The 18,008-nt window shown below is 40.1% G+C and overlaps 1 pseudogene; it reads left to right on the forward strand.

Moving 5' to 3' along the window:
• Nucleotides 1-371: 371 nt before the first annotated feature.
• Nucleotides 372-8,071, forward strand: LOC137280876 (uncharacterized; annotated as a pseudogene).
• The last annotated feature ends 9,937 nt before the right edge of the window (nt 8,072-18,008 follow it).

The following is an 18,008-nucleotide window of genomic DNA, read 5'->3' on the forward strand; positions in this document are numbered from 1 at the left end:
AGCAAATATGTGTTAAGGAAGTTAAAATAATATTGAGGTTTCAATTTTCCACGTGGAGAAAGTTTATAATTGTTTTACCACACAACTAATAACAACAATATTTCTAATTAATGTGTCTGTTTCAGGTATGATAGACAGGCTGGTTCACCATCTCCGGTTTTAGAATTAATTGTACAATCTGGATCATATATTCTGCAAGTGTCAACGCAATAAATACAATTCTGGAGTTTTTTTGTCATCAAGACTTTCCATACACCTTATCACAGGTAAATATAGAGTAAGAGCGACCTGTTTGACTTCAGTTATCTTTATCCAATTCACGACATCGGTGTCTCTGTGATGACCAGTGCCTTACAATACTGCGGGTAAAAATGTTTATGACAAACATATTCCTAGGTCTTTTTCAACCCCCCTCTCTCCCTAGACTAATTTTACCCATGACAAAACCAGACGGCACTGCTGATCTTTCCAGTGTACTGAGGCATGTGGTTCCGCTTGAACAGTCTATGACAAACCTTCAGACAACCACAAGTCAATTGAAAACAGATCTACGGGTCACAAAGCAGTAAGATCTGGCATGTACGAAAACAGAGCTACAAGCCACAAAGACGGACTTACGGAACACCCAAACAGACATACAGACAAGCAAATCACTGCAACAGTTGGCCAGTGCTGATGTGTCGTCTCTGAAGGATGAAGTGGCAGTCAGGTTTTTTACAGCTTTAGAGAACCATGTACAGCGAGTAAATACTACACTATATTATGTCAAGACTGAAGAAGAGGCGTTCATCCAGAATAGCTCATTGTCTCTCAAAGTGATTACAGACCAGTTGTTGTTTGGGGTCAGCTAAATGGTTTTGAAAAAAAAACAAGCGCAAAAAATGTGTCGATGCAGCTGGAAAGACTTCAGAATGAAATGAACCAAACTTCTTGATGTTCACGATGTTCAACAAGCTCTTCACACGGTGACGGACAATCTACACACAGCATAAAGTAACATCACCTCCACGATATCCGTGGTTCCTCTTTGCAGCGTGACATGTCACATGTGCAGACACTGACCAATGGCAACATCAAGTCTCTATCACAAGTCATACAGGACGTTGGTAAGTGTGTGTTCTTTTCTTGGTTTGGTTTGTTGCTTAACGCCTCACTCACTTGATAACTTGCGCGACAATTGATCGTGGTGAAACTGCAGAAAAGAGAGCTGTGCTGGGTGTAATTACATACAGCATCTGTAGACACAAGGACTAGAACTAATCTTCAGCAACCTAATCTTGCTCGTATGAGGGAACTAACGGTGAGAGTGGATTGTTCACGGACTGATACATATGAATACATAGAAATAAACGTCATTGCTCAACCTATACGTTGGTTGGTTATGGCAATGCTAATGATACAATTAAAAAAAATACCAAAGGCCATCCATATAACTGATTAATGTATGATGGAAGTCTATTACGTATGTTGCATTTCTTTTCATTTGGAGACAACTTCCAGGTACTTTTACACTGTTCTAGTTTATAGTAAAACACAATCAATGGCCGGAGTTTGTCACGACTTATCATAAAAATGTAATTTTGTTAAGCAACTGCACATGGTGATGTCATTTACCGTGCGTAAACCTCATTGCTGTTTGTTTGTTATAGGCTCTAAGTGCATTAAAATGTGTGTTGGGTTGTTTGTTAAAGTTCACGAGAAATGTTCAGGTACAAACACAGGTAGAGATTTTGAACTCTCATATGTCTAGTAGCTTAAACAACTTCAATCTCTCACGACTCAGGAAAACATTTACAAGTTGAAATGTCCTTGACAACAATCTTTGTTCTCGTAAACTGTGCAGGGCAAGGTGAACTCTAAAATTGTTTAAGTGTCCTTTGTTCAATAAATGTTTCTTTTAATCCATATAGCGCCAAAGACAAGAACCGTTGCCTTCCATACAGAAAGTCCACCCGATACAGCCATCGGAACTCCACGTCTCTTTGACTTCACCGTCTACAACGTCAACTCCTTCTACGACGAGCACACAGGAAAGTTCACCGCACCCGTCTCTGGCACCTACATGTTCTACACCAATCTATCACTGAAGGTGCCCCACCCTTTCGGTGCTTACATCCACATTATGAAAACCGGATCAAATATTATCGGCTTTGGGACAGCGAAGACAGGCAGTGACCACACTGTTGTATTTTCTCTCGCCCCACTCTACAAGGGAGAACAGCTGTGGGTGGAAAAAACCCAGTCAATGACAGTGGAAAACATTTCATCAGCGTCATACATTTCTGGGTTCTTGGTGTTGATGAATTAAGCCACTCACATTTTAGGATACATGTGCCAGACAAGGTCACGTACACCGCAAACTTCGTTGTGTGTTGGTTGTTGCTTGTTGCTTGTTGTTCAACGCTGCATTAAGTTATATGACTGCAGTCAGTAATAATGGAGTATGGAGCAGAGAATCCAGCATGAGCATCGATCTAATTCGGACTGGATGACATTCATCAACCAACTCACACTGAGCCTGTCCACTCGATCTCGTTGGTCACCCCTTACGACCACGAATTTTTTCTATTGCCATATTGCTGAAGACCGTGCCAGTCCAGGACCGTGTATGTTAAGAGAAACTACGCCCTTGCCATGCTATAAAACATTCATTATACCACTGTCGTGTTTTAAATCAGTTCAGAAAATTGTAGTTCACATACCGCAGTTCTGTATTTTTCACTCGTACAAACAGCCCGAATACACTTTGTAGATCCACTGTATTATTGATACCAGTTCGAAATATGTCATTTACATGCAACAATCGCATTACGTCTCAACAAATGATCAAAACACAATGTCCGTGATTTGCTGATGTTTGCACAGCCGAAACGACCATATATTCAGAAGAGATCAGAGAAGCATGTCAGAATTGCCTATCTGACAAATGATGCAGCTAGTGAATTTCGCTCAGTGTGAACAGCGGGGAAAGGTGTCCGTCTTCATCTTCCTTGCGCTGATCTTCACAGGTATGTGTTATGTCATGTTCTGACTATTGTTTGAATCATTGCTTTGGCAGAACTTTAGAGCGATTGTTATATCAACAGTTATCAATACTTTGGTAGTTATTATATTCATGAATACAAGGTTACACTTGAAATTACACTCCACCACACGCTGTCGTGCCTGGACAGGTAGTCAACATATTACAGTGTCATCAACGGCGTACACTCAACAAATGCTGGTGTTAGCATTCAAATAATCATTCAAATAATTTCGATAAAGCAATTAAATATAATCAACAAAAATAACATGTACAGTAAGCACGGTCACGGCACCAGTATCCACCTATGTTCCATGTAGGTAGATAAGGCACTGTGTTGGGCAGTCCCCTTGTTCCCTACTATGGTGCTCTATAGTCTATTTTTACTTTGTATTGTCCAGACATAGTTATCTACCTGCAAGGATATATGTTAGCTGGGTGTTCATACACATTTTACAAAAGCATTGTGAATTTAGAAGTAGTTTTAGTCACGATATGGCTGAAATATTGTCGATGTGACTTTAAATCTTAACGCACTCACTCACCCACTTATCCAGCCACTCACTCACTCACATGTGCAGTGGTTTTGGAGGGGTCGTAAGTTAATTTCTTTCATTAGAAATGTCAATGGGAAAGGTCAAATTTTTACATGTTCCCCAAGAGGCTGCCTTTATGATCGTATTTGAACCTTGGCACATCACATGCTCACATTTGCAATGACAATCACAAATTTACAGATTTGATGGCATCCATGGCGACACGTGTAAAGAGTTGTAATGACATAAGTAGTGTCATCACAAATCTACATTTCTAACGATACACATTGTATATTCTCATGCATACAGATGTAACACATGATATGATCATATCCGGGGTTGAAGTTTTGCCCTAATCGTTACTGTGTATCATTCCATGTCCAGGTTGGAAATTTTGTCCGAATCGTCACTGTATATCATTCCATGTTCGGGGTGGAAAGTTGGTCCGAAGCCTTACTGTATATCATTCCATGTCTTGGGTGAAGGTTTTGTCCTAATCGTTATTATATATCGTTCCATCAATCACCTCTCACTCTTCTTCCAGTCGATCAAATCCGTGGTGACATGTTTCAAACCTCAAGAACTGAAAGCGTTTCAAATCTGAGAAAGGTGGATGGGAAACCGCTTTTCAGCTCTGGTTCCCTGTTGTTTGACGTGAAGAGCTGCAGCAAAGTGAGGCTTCTGGTGAACAGTGACGCAGGCTTGGCAATTATCGACATTTATCCAAACAAGACTTCTTACCTACAGTTCTGTCTCGATAAAGACTTTGACAGTTGCTCCGGGATGATGTCGGCCATATCTGGTGACCTTTGTTCCCAGTACACACCACTGTGGGTCCGCATTGAATCCTATCTCCTCAATGTGGGTGAAGGCTGCGACGTTGGACAAAACACACTTCACCACATTCCTCTCATGTACGTTCCCTCAGAGTACGACATTGAAGCCTCTTCAAACCACGATGCCAGGTGGCGATTTGGTAAATTTCTTTTTCTCGTTTGGTTGGTTGTTTGGTGGATTGGGTGGATGGATGGATGAATCGATTGGACTGATTGATGGACAATAAATGAATAAATGAGTGAAATGAATGTAAATAACCAAACCTAACAAAAGCCAAAATTAATCAGTCACTTGTAACCAGGAACCCAGTTAAATGATGAAAGAATGAGCGTTTACCAGGTAGCCAGTTGATTGATTAAATGTCCCTATGTATCAAGTCAAAACATAATGCGATGATCAAATGAAAAACAACCAAAAAAAAAAACAATAACTCTTCAAGGACACGATCAGTAGACTTATTTCGTAGTTATTCAACGCTCTGCTTAGCCCTAATTATGATAATTATATCACAAACTAGTTGCGTATATAACGAACACCAACACCCCACAACAGAGTAAAGAAATCAGGCTTATTAACCTGGCAAATGTTCTAATACACATGGGTTGCAGATGATGAGCAAGTGTAATGCTAGCTCCAAAAGAAAAATAGACCAGGGTAAAATTCCATATTAGAATCTTGGCATAATACAAATGGTCCACGTGATGACCAAATGAAAAGATCAATTGATCAGTACGCTTATTTCGTTTCTTGTTTGACACTACACTAGACCTTATTTATGATACAAAACTCGGGGAGACAACCCGTGTATAACATCATGAACATCGAACCCAAAGTCACTGTAATAATTAAAATCATTATACTAATAATATACCTCAGAGGAATTTCACACAGATTTTAGAGACAAATCATCTCAAGATAGAAACAAAAGACGGAATAGAAAAACAGTTTCTTGTAGTGACTGAAACTAGAAGAAATATTTCCTGGATAGAGCTGTGCCTAAAAATAAGATCGTCAGGGAACCCAATGTCTAAAAGGCAAAAGACAATTTGAAGGAAATTAAAACTACAAAACAAGACAACGAAAGCTGAAGGTACTTCTCCAAATTGTCGATTAACTTTGGGCAGAATTAAAGGTTTGGACTGAATGAAATGAAAAGAGGGAACATAAAACCAAATATATAAAAGAAATGAACTAGAAATAATGAAAAGTAGTTTTACAGGCAATTCAAAACAAAGGGTGATGGTGAACATGATAGGTGACATCCCATGGATGCCAATGAAAGGTTCTGGAAACAGCGATGATCTGTATGCTTCGACTGTAACCTTGAGGCACCGTGGGTCAGCGATTACAATCATACATTGCATGAGAAAATAACCTGGTCGTTTGTCTATTACATCTCACCACCTGAAAAGGGTTGTCAAAAAGTCAAAATCTAATTCTGCACCAGGGTGTGATGGTATCCGAAATCGGTATTGGAAGCTGTTTCCCTGTGTCCAAACATCATTACTTCACTGTTGCAACTCTCTTGTGGACATAGGTGGTGTTCCTCCGTGTTTCTCGAAAGATTGCTCAATACACCTTCCCCAAAAAGGAGACTTGACTGATCCCTAGAACTTCCGCCCTATCATGTTTGAATACTCAGTATAAAACATTCACAGGGTGTCTGACAAACCTCAGGTCATCTCACTGCTCTTCTAATGACATAATTGATAAAGAACAAAAGAGAACACGGAAGGGATGTTGGGGGATGTAAGGATCATAAACGATGTTGAAAGAAGCTAAAACATATCACCGCAACCTCTCAATGTGCTCAAGTCTATAATGAGTTACTGGTCGACTCAACTTGAGATGTACTCGTTTGGGCAGGTGCACAGTTCGGAATCCATTTCAGTCATACGGGGAATATGTCAGGGAGATTCCTTCAACCCTTTGCTGTTCGGCTTGTCTATAAATGTTTTGAGCTTTCAGCATGGAACCCTCTTACTCATCTTCTGTACATGGATGACATCGAGCAAATATCTTTAAATGTAGAAAACAATTTTGGCCAATACAATGTACAAATGGGCTATTTAGGGCCAACAACCGAAGGCAGATCACCATACTAGGGTCCAAGGACAGTAAACCTGATCTTGTCCTTTTCGATAAAGTCAATAAATGCATTTACATCAGAGAGAGAGAGAGAGAGAGAGAGAGAGAGAGAGAGAGAGAGAGAGAGAGAGAGAGAGAGAGAGAGAGAGAGAGAGAGAGAGAGAGAGAGAGAGAGAGAGAGAGAGAGAGAGAACGTTCATATAACTTAGCACACTTTGTAATTCAATATGATGTCGGACGACAGGAAATTCTGCGTGCCAACCTGTCACAACACCAGCTACAACGGCTCCTGCAACGGCTCCTGAAACAGCTCCCGAAACACCAGGATCCTTGACAAGTGATACAATGATGAATGACACGATGGCTAAGAGCGTGGACATGGGGCGATCTGCCGGAGTTGTCGGCAGCAGCAGCTCCATCACTTGGATGATCATCGTTGTTACGTATGTATTTTAGTGGGGGCACCGCAACCATTTACATCGATTCTATATTCGACATATCACAGGATATAACACAATGGTCAAACCAAGCGCATTATCCAAAATATTGCCTGACTCATGTGTAATTTTACTAATAAAAGTAAGCCACATTTATCCAATAAAAATAATATCTGAGTAGATGTCACAATTTGGCTACATTGGTTCTCACATTCTGGTTCGAAGATCTGAAACAAAAAAATGGGTGTCGTCATGGGTGGGAACACGAAAGTGCCGTTTCGACTTCCAAACCAACGACAGGAGGTAGGGGGGAAGCGTCTTGTGGTTAAAGCTTTTGCTCGTCACGGCATAGAGTCGGATACAATGTGCGAGGCCTATCTTTTGTGTCCTCCCAAAATGACCAAAAAAATTAACTCATTCAGTTACTATTCGCTAAAAAGTAAATGAATAAAGTAACCCTCATGGCAGATCTGAACCAATTTGTGTGAATGAGTGAGTTTTATTGTCACGTCGCTTTTTGGACAGTTTAAGAAACATCACGGCGGCATAACAAAAATGGGTTTCAAAAAACCATGTGGGGAATCGAACCCTTGTCGTGTTCTGCCTCATCGTCCCTAGATATATATACTGATCCTAATAATCTGGATAATGTTTTTCATAAATAAACAAACCCGTCATTTTAGCATTTAGTGTATGTCATTTAACCATGCCATGACACAGACTCACAAATATTCCTTTTCAGGCTTAAAGTACTGGGGGAGGTGGTGTAGCCTAGTGGTTAAAGCATCACGCCGAAGGCACGGGTTCGATTCCCAGTCTGAAGCGCGTTTCTGGTGTTCCTCGCTGTGACATTGCTGGAAAATTACTGAAATGACGATCTTGTCCATGGCGAAATTGACAATCTTGTCAACTCAATTTGTCATTTTCTCTTGTGGTGAATAAAATATGCCGTGAACAAAAAAGGGTAGAGTTATTGTTGCATGATCTCAATACGGATAGCCATTCAAAACTCGGACAAATCATGACTTTTTATTCAGAGCTACACACAGGCGTATGCAAGAACGTCTCTACCGCTTATCCTGGGCCTATTGTCTGAGCAGTTATATATGCTCTTAAATTTGATTGCTTTGGTTCATTACAGGATTGGCTAATGACTGTAAAGACTTGGTCCAAACGTCCTTTTACCAGTATTACATTTAGCGGCTAGCACGTGCACTGTAAGTGGGGGGTGGCTGGTCACCTATTAGCCGCCTGCAACTATAACGGGTATTACTCAGAGGCAACGGTATCTCACTGACCAGTGCGAATATCAATTACCAAACCCGTGTAATGAGTGTGGCATCGTTACAAAGCAGCTCAATGTGCACAGGACACTATATGCCGCTTGTGGAGACGTTACAACAAAATCGTGTCGTTGCAGACCGTCCTAGAAGTGGCCGTCCATCTGTTACCACACACAGTATTTCAACCAGCCACAGTGACAGTTCCTGGTGTCAACAGGATATCGCCAAAGACCATTCGTCAGCGTCTGGATGCACTCGGGGTTACGTGCTTGGCGTCCTGCGGTGGAGAGCACGTGAGTGGAGACATGATCTCTTCAACGACGAATCCAAACAGTGGTGTAAAACCCAACTCACTCCTGTCTTACCCAGTTTTAGTAACTAAACTAAACATCCTCAAGTGAAAATCTCCTTACTCAGTTTGCACGTGAATGCTTCAAAGTGAATGTATTTATAACCAGTTAGACTGTTACATACAAACTCTGTTTTAGAGTAAATTGTTCCTGGTTCATTACGACACTGGTAGAGAATGCCATATGGTATCATGGTTTTAAATGGGAAACCTGATGCACCCGAAACCTTTCGTATGAAAGAAACAAAGTTTCTGCCTGCCGTCGAGTCATGTTGTCGTTCATATACTTATGCCATCAGTTACACCATCCAATGAAAAACCGTATGTAATGTAAGCTATAAAAATATTTGAGTGAACATCTGACAGGCATTTAAAAAGAGAATGAATGAATGAACGAATGAGTGAATGAATGATGTTAACGCCACAACGCAATATGTCAGCCATATCGTGACGAGAACAAATTAGACGATAATAAAGAAATTGTATATATCATAAAAACCTTTCGTCAAAAGGACTGTAGTGAGTAAATGAGTTAATATTTAACGTCACATCTGCAATATTCCAGCCGTATCGTGACGAGAAGATTTAACACTGAAATAGGATATATGTATATCCTAAAAAAACAGTCAACGAAGGGCAGTAAAACAACCAGAATATCACAAATGGAATTAAAACTAGCGTGGAAAGTTAAAACTAACATCATTATTCGGACAACACAATATAAAACAGGCTATACATCATTGCTGAAGGTAGAAGGAACATGAAGTTAGAAACGGATTCGGGATTTGAATATTTTTTTCAGATTCGGGATTCGAATCCCGAATCTTAATTTTTTGCTCACATTCGGGACTTAAATCCTGAATTCGAATTTATGTATGTATGTATGTATGTATGTATGTATGTATGTATGTATGTATGTGTGTGTGTGTGTGTGTGTGTGTATCTATGTATGTATGTATGTATGTATGTTTGTATGTATCAATGTATTTATCTATCTCTATATGTATGTATGTATGTATGTATGTATGTATGTATGTATGTATGTATGTATGTATCCTAGCTGGATTTACACCATCCCTACAGATGTTAGCAGCACAAAGCAGCACTCGTGGCGAGCCACCTCCTCGTGGTGGGTACTAAGGGTTCGCCGACACCCCTGTTGTGGACCCGGTGTGTGAGTGTGTGTGTGGGGGGATATTTGGTCCACCAACCTGTTTGCCGTGGGTTGCGGCCCTGTGTCGGCGGAGGGCAACAGCGGCTTGCAGCCTGACTTCGCCTAGACGGGTGGTTGAATGGGCCCGGTTCGACCAATCGGCTGGTCATGCCAAGCCCTGTGCATGGAGTATAATTATTTTTATCATTGCACACATATCATTTGGAACTGGTGTAACTTTGGTCTTGGCTTTATTGTCTGAAACATTTTTGATTTTGAAATATGTTGTTCTGAAATTTGCCTTGTTTCCTATGAAGGCGGTGACTCATGGGCCAGTCTGGTGGAATTGGTCCTTGTGATGCTCCGTGGTGGGTGGGGAGCTCGGATGATGAACCATATGCCATTAACAATGGCTTACGAAATACCACTCAAAAAAACAAAACGTCCACTTGAAAATGACCCTGTTGATACTGACCACAGACCGTCGGCATCGATTGAGTATTGGCCGCGTTTCATTGTGATTGAAACTCCTGACAAGACACCGTTAAAGTTGAACCCCTTTGCTGTATCCAAGAGTATTCAACGTATTGCAGGGGATGTGAAAGACATTAGACGTTTACCTTCGGGTGCACTGTTAATTGAATGCGGGAAAAAGCAACAATCAACCAACCTGATGAACACTAAATCTTTCGTGGGCATTCCGGTCACGATCTCTCCGCACAAAACCTTGAACACGAGTAAAGGTATCGTTAGAGATCGGGATCAATTGTCGGACCTTGATATAGCATAAGAAATGAAGGATGAAGGTGTGTTATATGTCAAGCGCTTTTCAACTCGGAGAAACAACGAAACCATCAAAACGAATACGTACCTGTTTACTTTTTCATCTCCAAATGCACCTAAGTCAGTGAAGGCAGGCTACTGTAACATTGAAGTTGACACCTACATCCCCAACCCGCTCAGGTGTTTTAAATGCCAGAAATACGGACAGGGTGTAAATACTTGCACATTGTCTGTTGTGTGTGCTCACTGTGGTGAGAAGACACACACAACAGAAGATTGCGACAGTGATTTTAAAAAATGCACCAACTGCTCAGGCGACCATTCCTCATTTTCTAAACTGTGTCCAATTGGGAAAGAGCAAATGACAATAAACAGAATAAAGTTTACTCAAAGTATCTCCTTTTCTGAGGCAAAAAAAATGGTAAAGAGGTTTGATCTTCCAGAAAGATATGCTACAGTAGCAAAAACATCATCGGGGTCTACCTCTAAAATAACAAAATCATCCACAGGCTGCCACACTACCTTGACTTAGGTAAATTGCGATTCTCCCTGCTATATCATCTCAGACCGAGGAATCACTTCCTAGTACATAAAAGTCTTCTTCTGTTTACAAATCATCATCATCTCAGTCACACTCAAAGTCTCAATCGACAGATGATAGTCAGCAAACTGTTAAAAGTTAACCTAAGCCTAAGCCTTATGCTTCAAAACAACAAAGTGGCAGAGCTTCTAAAGGGTCACAAAATAAAATTCAGTTGTTTAATAAATATGGGTCTATTGAAGACATGGACTTTTCTGAAAACGTCCATTCTAGGGCACATAGCTTATCGCCCTCCAAAAGAGTGCAGGGTAGATCCCCAATAAATCCTCCCAAAAGATAAAGTTTATTCCAATAATATTCAGGATTGAGGACTAATTTACATGAATTACAGCTATTATTCCAAGATTTTACACCTTCAGCGTTATGTCTCCAAGAGACATTTTTAAAACAAACAGATACATTTGTCCTACGTCATTTTAATGCATATCCCCTGCGGGTGATAGGGCCACTGGCGGATCATCCATTCTAGTCAGACAAAACGTTATTCAAAGCCCTGTTTCACTTATTACTAACATGCAGGCTGTTGCAGTGGGAATTACTTTACATGAAGCGTTGACGCGATGCTCTCTCTATATTTCACCGTCTTCGACGTTTGCCAAAAGTGATCTTGATGGCTCCAACACATATTTACACCCTGGTACAGCGACGTATTCCGCTCTCGACCTGTCACTCACAAATTCAGAACTACTAAATGAATTCGGATGGTCAGACCACGATGATCTCCATGGACATGACCATTTTCCTACTATATTAAAAGCTGTAACTCCATCTCAGGCCTACCAAAGAAAAAACCGAATTGCGAGAAAAAGCATAGAAATGTAAACATTAAAAGGCGAATTTGCATACAAACACAGCGATGCGGGATTGAAAGCATAGAAACTGCATAAGAATACGACGATCATTCATTCCCCGCTTCAGCTGTGTATTTCCCTCTTCCGCAACTCCGATCTCTTTGCTGATCCAAGATTGCCCTCGCACAAAGCTGATCGATGTCTGGTGAGGAGGTGTTGTGGATCTATCTTCTTGGGTTCCAGTTGATTTCTATCAGAATGCCATTCTGGTATGTAGAACCATTCAACTGGTTTGGGTAAACCTTGCACTACCATGTTGTGCTTTAGTTTGGCTCCTCGACGCCATCTGTCCAGTACCTCTCCAAATTTCCAGTTAACATAGGATACATTAAGGGCCATTTTAGGATATGACTTTTGCTGCAAACATTTTAAGGAAAGGCGTTTCAGTTTAGCAGGAGATGTCCTTCGCAATTTCTGGGAAGGTACATTTCCACGAACATGAAGCAGAGACTTTAATTCTTCCAAAATTCTTTGCTTAGATCCTGATATCTTGACTTTCAGCAGCTTCCTATCACGCAAGAACTTGAGGATCGAACTGAGCTCTTTGGCATTCATTTTTGACAAATCACAGCAACTAACAAATGTCCTTTAAAGTCTTCAGCCGACGTGGAGCACCATTTATCATACATTTTTGACAGGTCATCTTTCAGTTCTTTAAAGTCCTCATTTGACAAAACCAAAGCAGGCTTTGCCTCTGGCTCAGTTGTTGAAAGAAAAGAGGCAGGGTGGCCATTATTATGGTCATTGTTGTGCTGTGTAGCTGACGTCTGTAAATTCAGCAGTTGGTTATTTGTAGAGACATTAATGCTAAGCAATTCAAGTGGAATATCTTCTAAATCTCTCTTTTGTTGCTGATTTCTCCACCTTATCCTTGTCACAAATGTCTCTGTGGGTGAGAAACCTCTGTGCCGTTTGGGGTAAATTTGCAGAGTAACTGCTAAGGATGTCACTCTGTGTATCCCGTCTCTTTGTGATTGGACTGCCCTCAACAGATGTGTTTGCTTGATTACATGTCTTGAATTCCGCTATTATCCTTGATTTTGGGAGTTTACACACAGCGTTCCAAAATTGCTTTTGAAGCTCCAAGATAATCCATGGATGTCCATTCCAAGTCTGAACAAGTTTCATGAACTGTCCATCAAAGCTAGAAACAGGTATATGAATGCCTTGCCTGTGGCAGTACTGGAGAAACTCTTCAAGAATATTTCCCACAACAGAGATTGGTAGACTGTATCCACGAAGGAAATAGCCAAAGGGTACACCATGTACTTGATCTTTGGACCACATCCTGTCTAAGTCACCTGCCACAAAAGTAACAACTTCCGTTGCTTTGTGTCTAGTAGCTGGGAATTGTTTGCGGATGATAAGCAAACTTTCTTCACATATTTCGTTCACTCGTTCTTGAAGTGGTAGTTTATCTTGATTTGAAGTTGTTAATATGTGCCTTGATGATTGATAGTCCATGTTTGATTCACAAGCATGCAGGGACTCGACTTCACATATCAACCTACAGTGTGCCTTTACTCCTTTTTTAATGTAATCTTTGAGAGCTCTAACTGATGGGTTCAACTTTGACGGACATGTCTTAATGTCGGTACCAAATGTTAAGACAAGGATATCCAATGCCATTTCCCACACATCACTTTCAAAAGAAACTTGCATTACTCGGGTCATTTCTTCAGTCCATGCAATGAAAATGCAGTTGTCTACATGTAGTGCCACCATTTCAGCTTGTACTTGGAGGTAGTACCTTTCAGGAATTTCAGTTGGCAGGATTCCACCAAAGGGACATTTAATCTCCATTGCTGCCACAGGGTTATCTGCATCCTTTTCATTCATGATTCCATCTGGTGAAATTATTAGAGACAAATTTTCAAATTTAGAGACAAATTTTGGTTAAATGATGATGCTATTTCCATGATCCTTTCCCTTAAGTCATCATTCCTCTTGTTGATGTCTCGAACAAGACAACATGCCGTCAAAATGCTGATTGCATATGCAAACCGTGACTTGGTGTAGTCTTTCCCACCTTGCTTCTTTAATTTCTCAAGGGAGTACAGTTTAGTTTGAATAACACTATCAAGCTCTATCTTCTTCTTTGAAAGAACTGTTGAGGCATTTTTAAGATTTGTGGAAAAATCCTCTGGTTGTGCTAGTTTGGTCAAACAAAGAAGGTCGACTTTATGATTTTCTTGCAATTTGTCCACTGAATCTCCATTTGGTTCATGTCCACGAAAATTGACATCACCTTTGTCATTTTTTAATCCAGGGGCCAGGTTTTTACCATCAAATGCCAGACAAACACTTGTCTGATGATGTTTTTCTTTTACTCTTTCTACAATTTCTCCGCTGATATCTGAATCATATCAGATTCTTTCCCTGAAAGATGCCTAGGATTGGATTGTCCTGACAAAATGCTCCCTGTCATCTTCCATCCTGAAAGTACTCTAATTGGTGCACCCCCAAGTTTGTCAATGCAGAACTTCCAAAATAGCTTACTCTTCTCAGAAAATCTCACTTCTGTTAGGGATTGTGATGAAATGGGATTGATGGTGTCCAAAAATAACTCAAAAGTTAAACTCTCCAAATTAAATTTGCCATTGCAGATAATTTCCATTAACTTTATCACTATGCTAGCTTTTCCATTTTCTGCCAGTTTTTGGGAACAACTTTTAGAAGCTTTCTTACTGATTCTTCTTCATTTCCACCTTGGCCATCCACAGCACTGACAGTACCTCATTTGGGACACTCATAACCTTGTTCCAAGTCACCATGAGTGTGAACAGAAATGTCTGACACATAACTAATTTCAAGTGAAGATTTCCCACACACTGCACACAATAACACCCCATCATGCGTTCTGTCACAAACCAGTGAAGTATCAATGGAATCACCAGTGCCTTCTTCACATTCTCTTGTATTGTTCACTGGTGAAGCTGTTGGAAATAAGACTCTTCCTCCTATCCTTCTGGGTGTACAGGACTCTCTTCTCCAAATAGGACTGTACTGCTGAAGCTTTTCTCTTTGAAGCAGGGGTTGATTTCATTATGTAGAATAAAACAAGCAAACAAACAAACATTAACAACGTCTTTGTCAGTATGAAAATACACATAATATGTTTACTTACTGCTTCAACTAGGTCATTACATTTAGTCTTCAAGAGGCTAGTCAGCAGCCATGTTCTGTTGAGGCGACACTGACCATCGGGATAACGAACATAATAGGAAACAGACTATAGTCAAGTAAGTACCGAAAGCGGGCCTTCACTTCAGTAAAAGTTGCAAATGATGTATTTTCTAGACTCTAAGTAAGTTCGCTAGACACTGCAACTACATGAAGCCCAATGGCTACATCATAAAATAGAAAACTGTCTGCTTTCTCAGCGACAACACAGGTTAAACGACCGGCCGAATTCAACCATTTCACCGCCTGCATAACGTCACGAACTATATTCTAATAATGTGTCGACTGACATGATACTTAATCACGAGTCAAACAATTATGGATAGACATAGAATTAACAAATGAACATAAGCTGCTAAAATGACATGTTTTATGATTTACACAAGAAAAAGACTTACCTCGGCAGCATTCACGATGTGGTCTTTTTTGCTTCCGCTTTGGTTACTGCACATGTGCAGTTGGCGGGATGCACTTCGAGTCTTTCGGAACGCGTACTCTATTCATTACATTTGCTGATCGTCGTATTTTTATGCAGGTTCTATGCTTTCAAGTCCGCATCGCTGTGTTTTTATGCAAATTCGCCTCTTAATGTATACATTTCTATGCCTTTCCTCGCAATTCGCTTTTTTCTTTGGTAGGCCTGCATCTGATATCGATGTTTCTCCATCATCAAGGTGGAAATTTAAAAAGGCTAACTGGGCTTTATATGAAACACTGTGTTCTGAAAAACTTAAACCTGAACGTTTTATTGACGTTCCTGCTGCTGTTAAATGTTTTTCTGGTGAACTGAATTCCATAGCTGATGAGTGTATACCAAAGTCCTCTGTAGTTCCACATATTCGAAAACCATGGTTCAGCGATGAATGCAAACAAGCTAGGAAGGCGGGGAAAAAAGCAGAACATTATTTCCTTCGCCATACTATGGTGCATAATTTAAATGAATTTAAAATTTAAAATGCTAAAGCGCGGCGTACTTTTAAACAGACCAAACGCCAATCTTGATGATATTTTGACTTCCGGAAAATTTCCCTCTTCATGGCGTGATGCTATAGTAGTACCAATACCTAAACCTAGACGTGATCATACGGATCCATCCAATTATCGTCCGATTTCATTGACTAGCTGTGTTTGCGAAACCATGGAACTCATGATAAATAATCGACTTGTTTGGTACTTGAAATAAAAAAACCCTCAGATATACAATGTGGTTTCCGTAAAAACAGGAGTACTGTCGATCACTTAGTGCGTCTGGAATCTTTTGTGAAAAGCGCGCTGACCATTTTGGCCTTGAGAAGGCATATGGCACAACCTAGAAATATGGCATTTTGAGACATTTACATGATTTCGGTTTGTGAGGTCGTTTGCCTGAATTCATAGCCAAATTTTTAAATAACAGAAATTTCAAGTCTGCCTGGGTTCCACCCTGTCTGATCATTACAGTCAGGATCAATGCGTTCCACAAGGCAGTGTTTTGTCCGTCACGCTTTTTAGTATAAAGATAAAAAGTTTTGTCAAATGTTTTAAACGATTCAATTGAAGCATCTTTATTTGTGGATGATTTTTATATTTCTTGCCGTGGGAAAAATATGCATACCATTGAACGGCAACTGCAGCTGTGTTAAAACAAAATAGATAAATGGTGTCTTGAAAATGGCTTCAAAATTTCTAAATCAAAAACCAATTTTATACACTTCTGCCGTAAATATAAACCCCATAATGACCCAGAACTATTTCTAAGTGGCACCCTATCAAAGTTGTCAAGTTTGACCTTTTTGCCCCATATTAAATCCCTTAAAACTAAATGCTTGAAGGCACTCGATTTATTAAAGGTTGATTCTAATTCAAAGTGGGGAGGGAATCAGACTACCCTCCTTCACTTATACAGATCGCTCGTCTGCTCACAACTTGATTATGGCTCCGTCGTATATGGTGGAGCCTGCAAAAGCAACCTGAAACTATTAGATTCTGTCCACCACCAAGGTCTAAGACTTTGTCTTGGTTCCTTCAGAACTTCACCTATACGTCTCTACGTTGAGGCCGATGAACCATCCCTTACACAACGTCGTATTAAATCATCCTTACAATACATTACCAAATTACACTCTAATGAATGTAACCCTGCATATAACTGTGTGTTCAATCCACTTTATGAGGATTTGTACGACAAGAAGTCTTCTCTTGTTCCACCTCTAGGGCACAGAATTAAACCCTTTCTTTCTTCCGTCGGCATTGAGCTGGAAAACATATCTCCCTCCCCTCTTCTTTCTTCTCCTCCTTGGTAGTTGGTTAGGCCACAAGTTGACCTAACATTAACTACATTTACAAAATCAGAAACGAATGAATTACAGTACACAGAAGAATATAATCAATTGAAAATAAATATAGCAATTATAACTCCTTATTTACAGATGGGTCCAAGGACGGTGGCGCAGTGGCTTGTGCCACTGTCAATGGATCCATAACGATATCTTCTAGATTACCAGACAATAGTTCTATTTTTACAGCAGAAGCTAACGCCACATTAACAGCTCCTAAATATATTAAAAGACACCCTAAACAAAAACAGTATATAATCGGCGATGACATGTTGGCCACACCAGGTATACACATAAATATTTGCTTAAAGGTGAGGATCCTAATAAATTCTAAATTTCCACGTTTTTAATCGGAGAATAAGTGTCTTTTTATTGTATTGCTAGATTTTTCACAAATTGCTGACGGCTGAGGGGATGATGTAAATCCAGCTGGAGTCCATGCAGGTTGTTTTAAACGAACAGTGACTAAATATGCGGAGTCTTCCAATATCCTTTTAATGTAGTCTCAAGGTATATTCTGCAAGGATGGAATGCAGAAAATAAATACATTGTTTGTGCACAAAGTACATA

This window comes from Haliotis asinina, chromosome 4 (genome assembly GCF_037392515.1).
Source record: "Haliotis asinina isolate JCU_RB_2024 chromosome 4, JCU_Hal_asi_v2, whole genome shotgun sequence".
Taxonomy (NCBI): Eukaryota; Metazoa; Mollusca; class Gastropoda; order Lepetellida; family Haliotidae; genus Haliotis; species Haliotis asinina.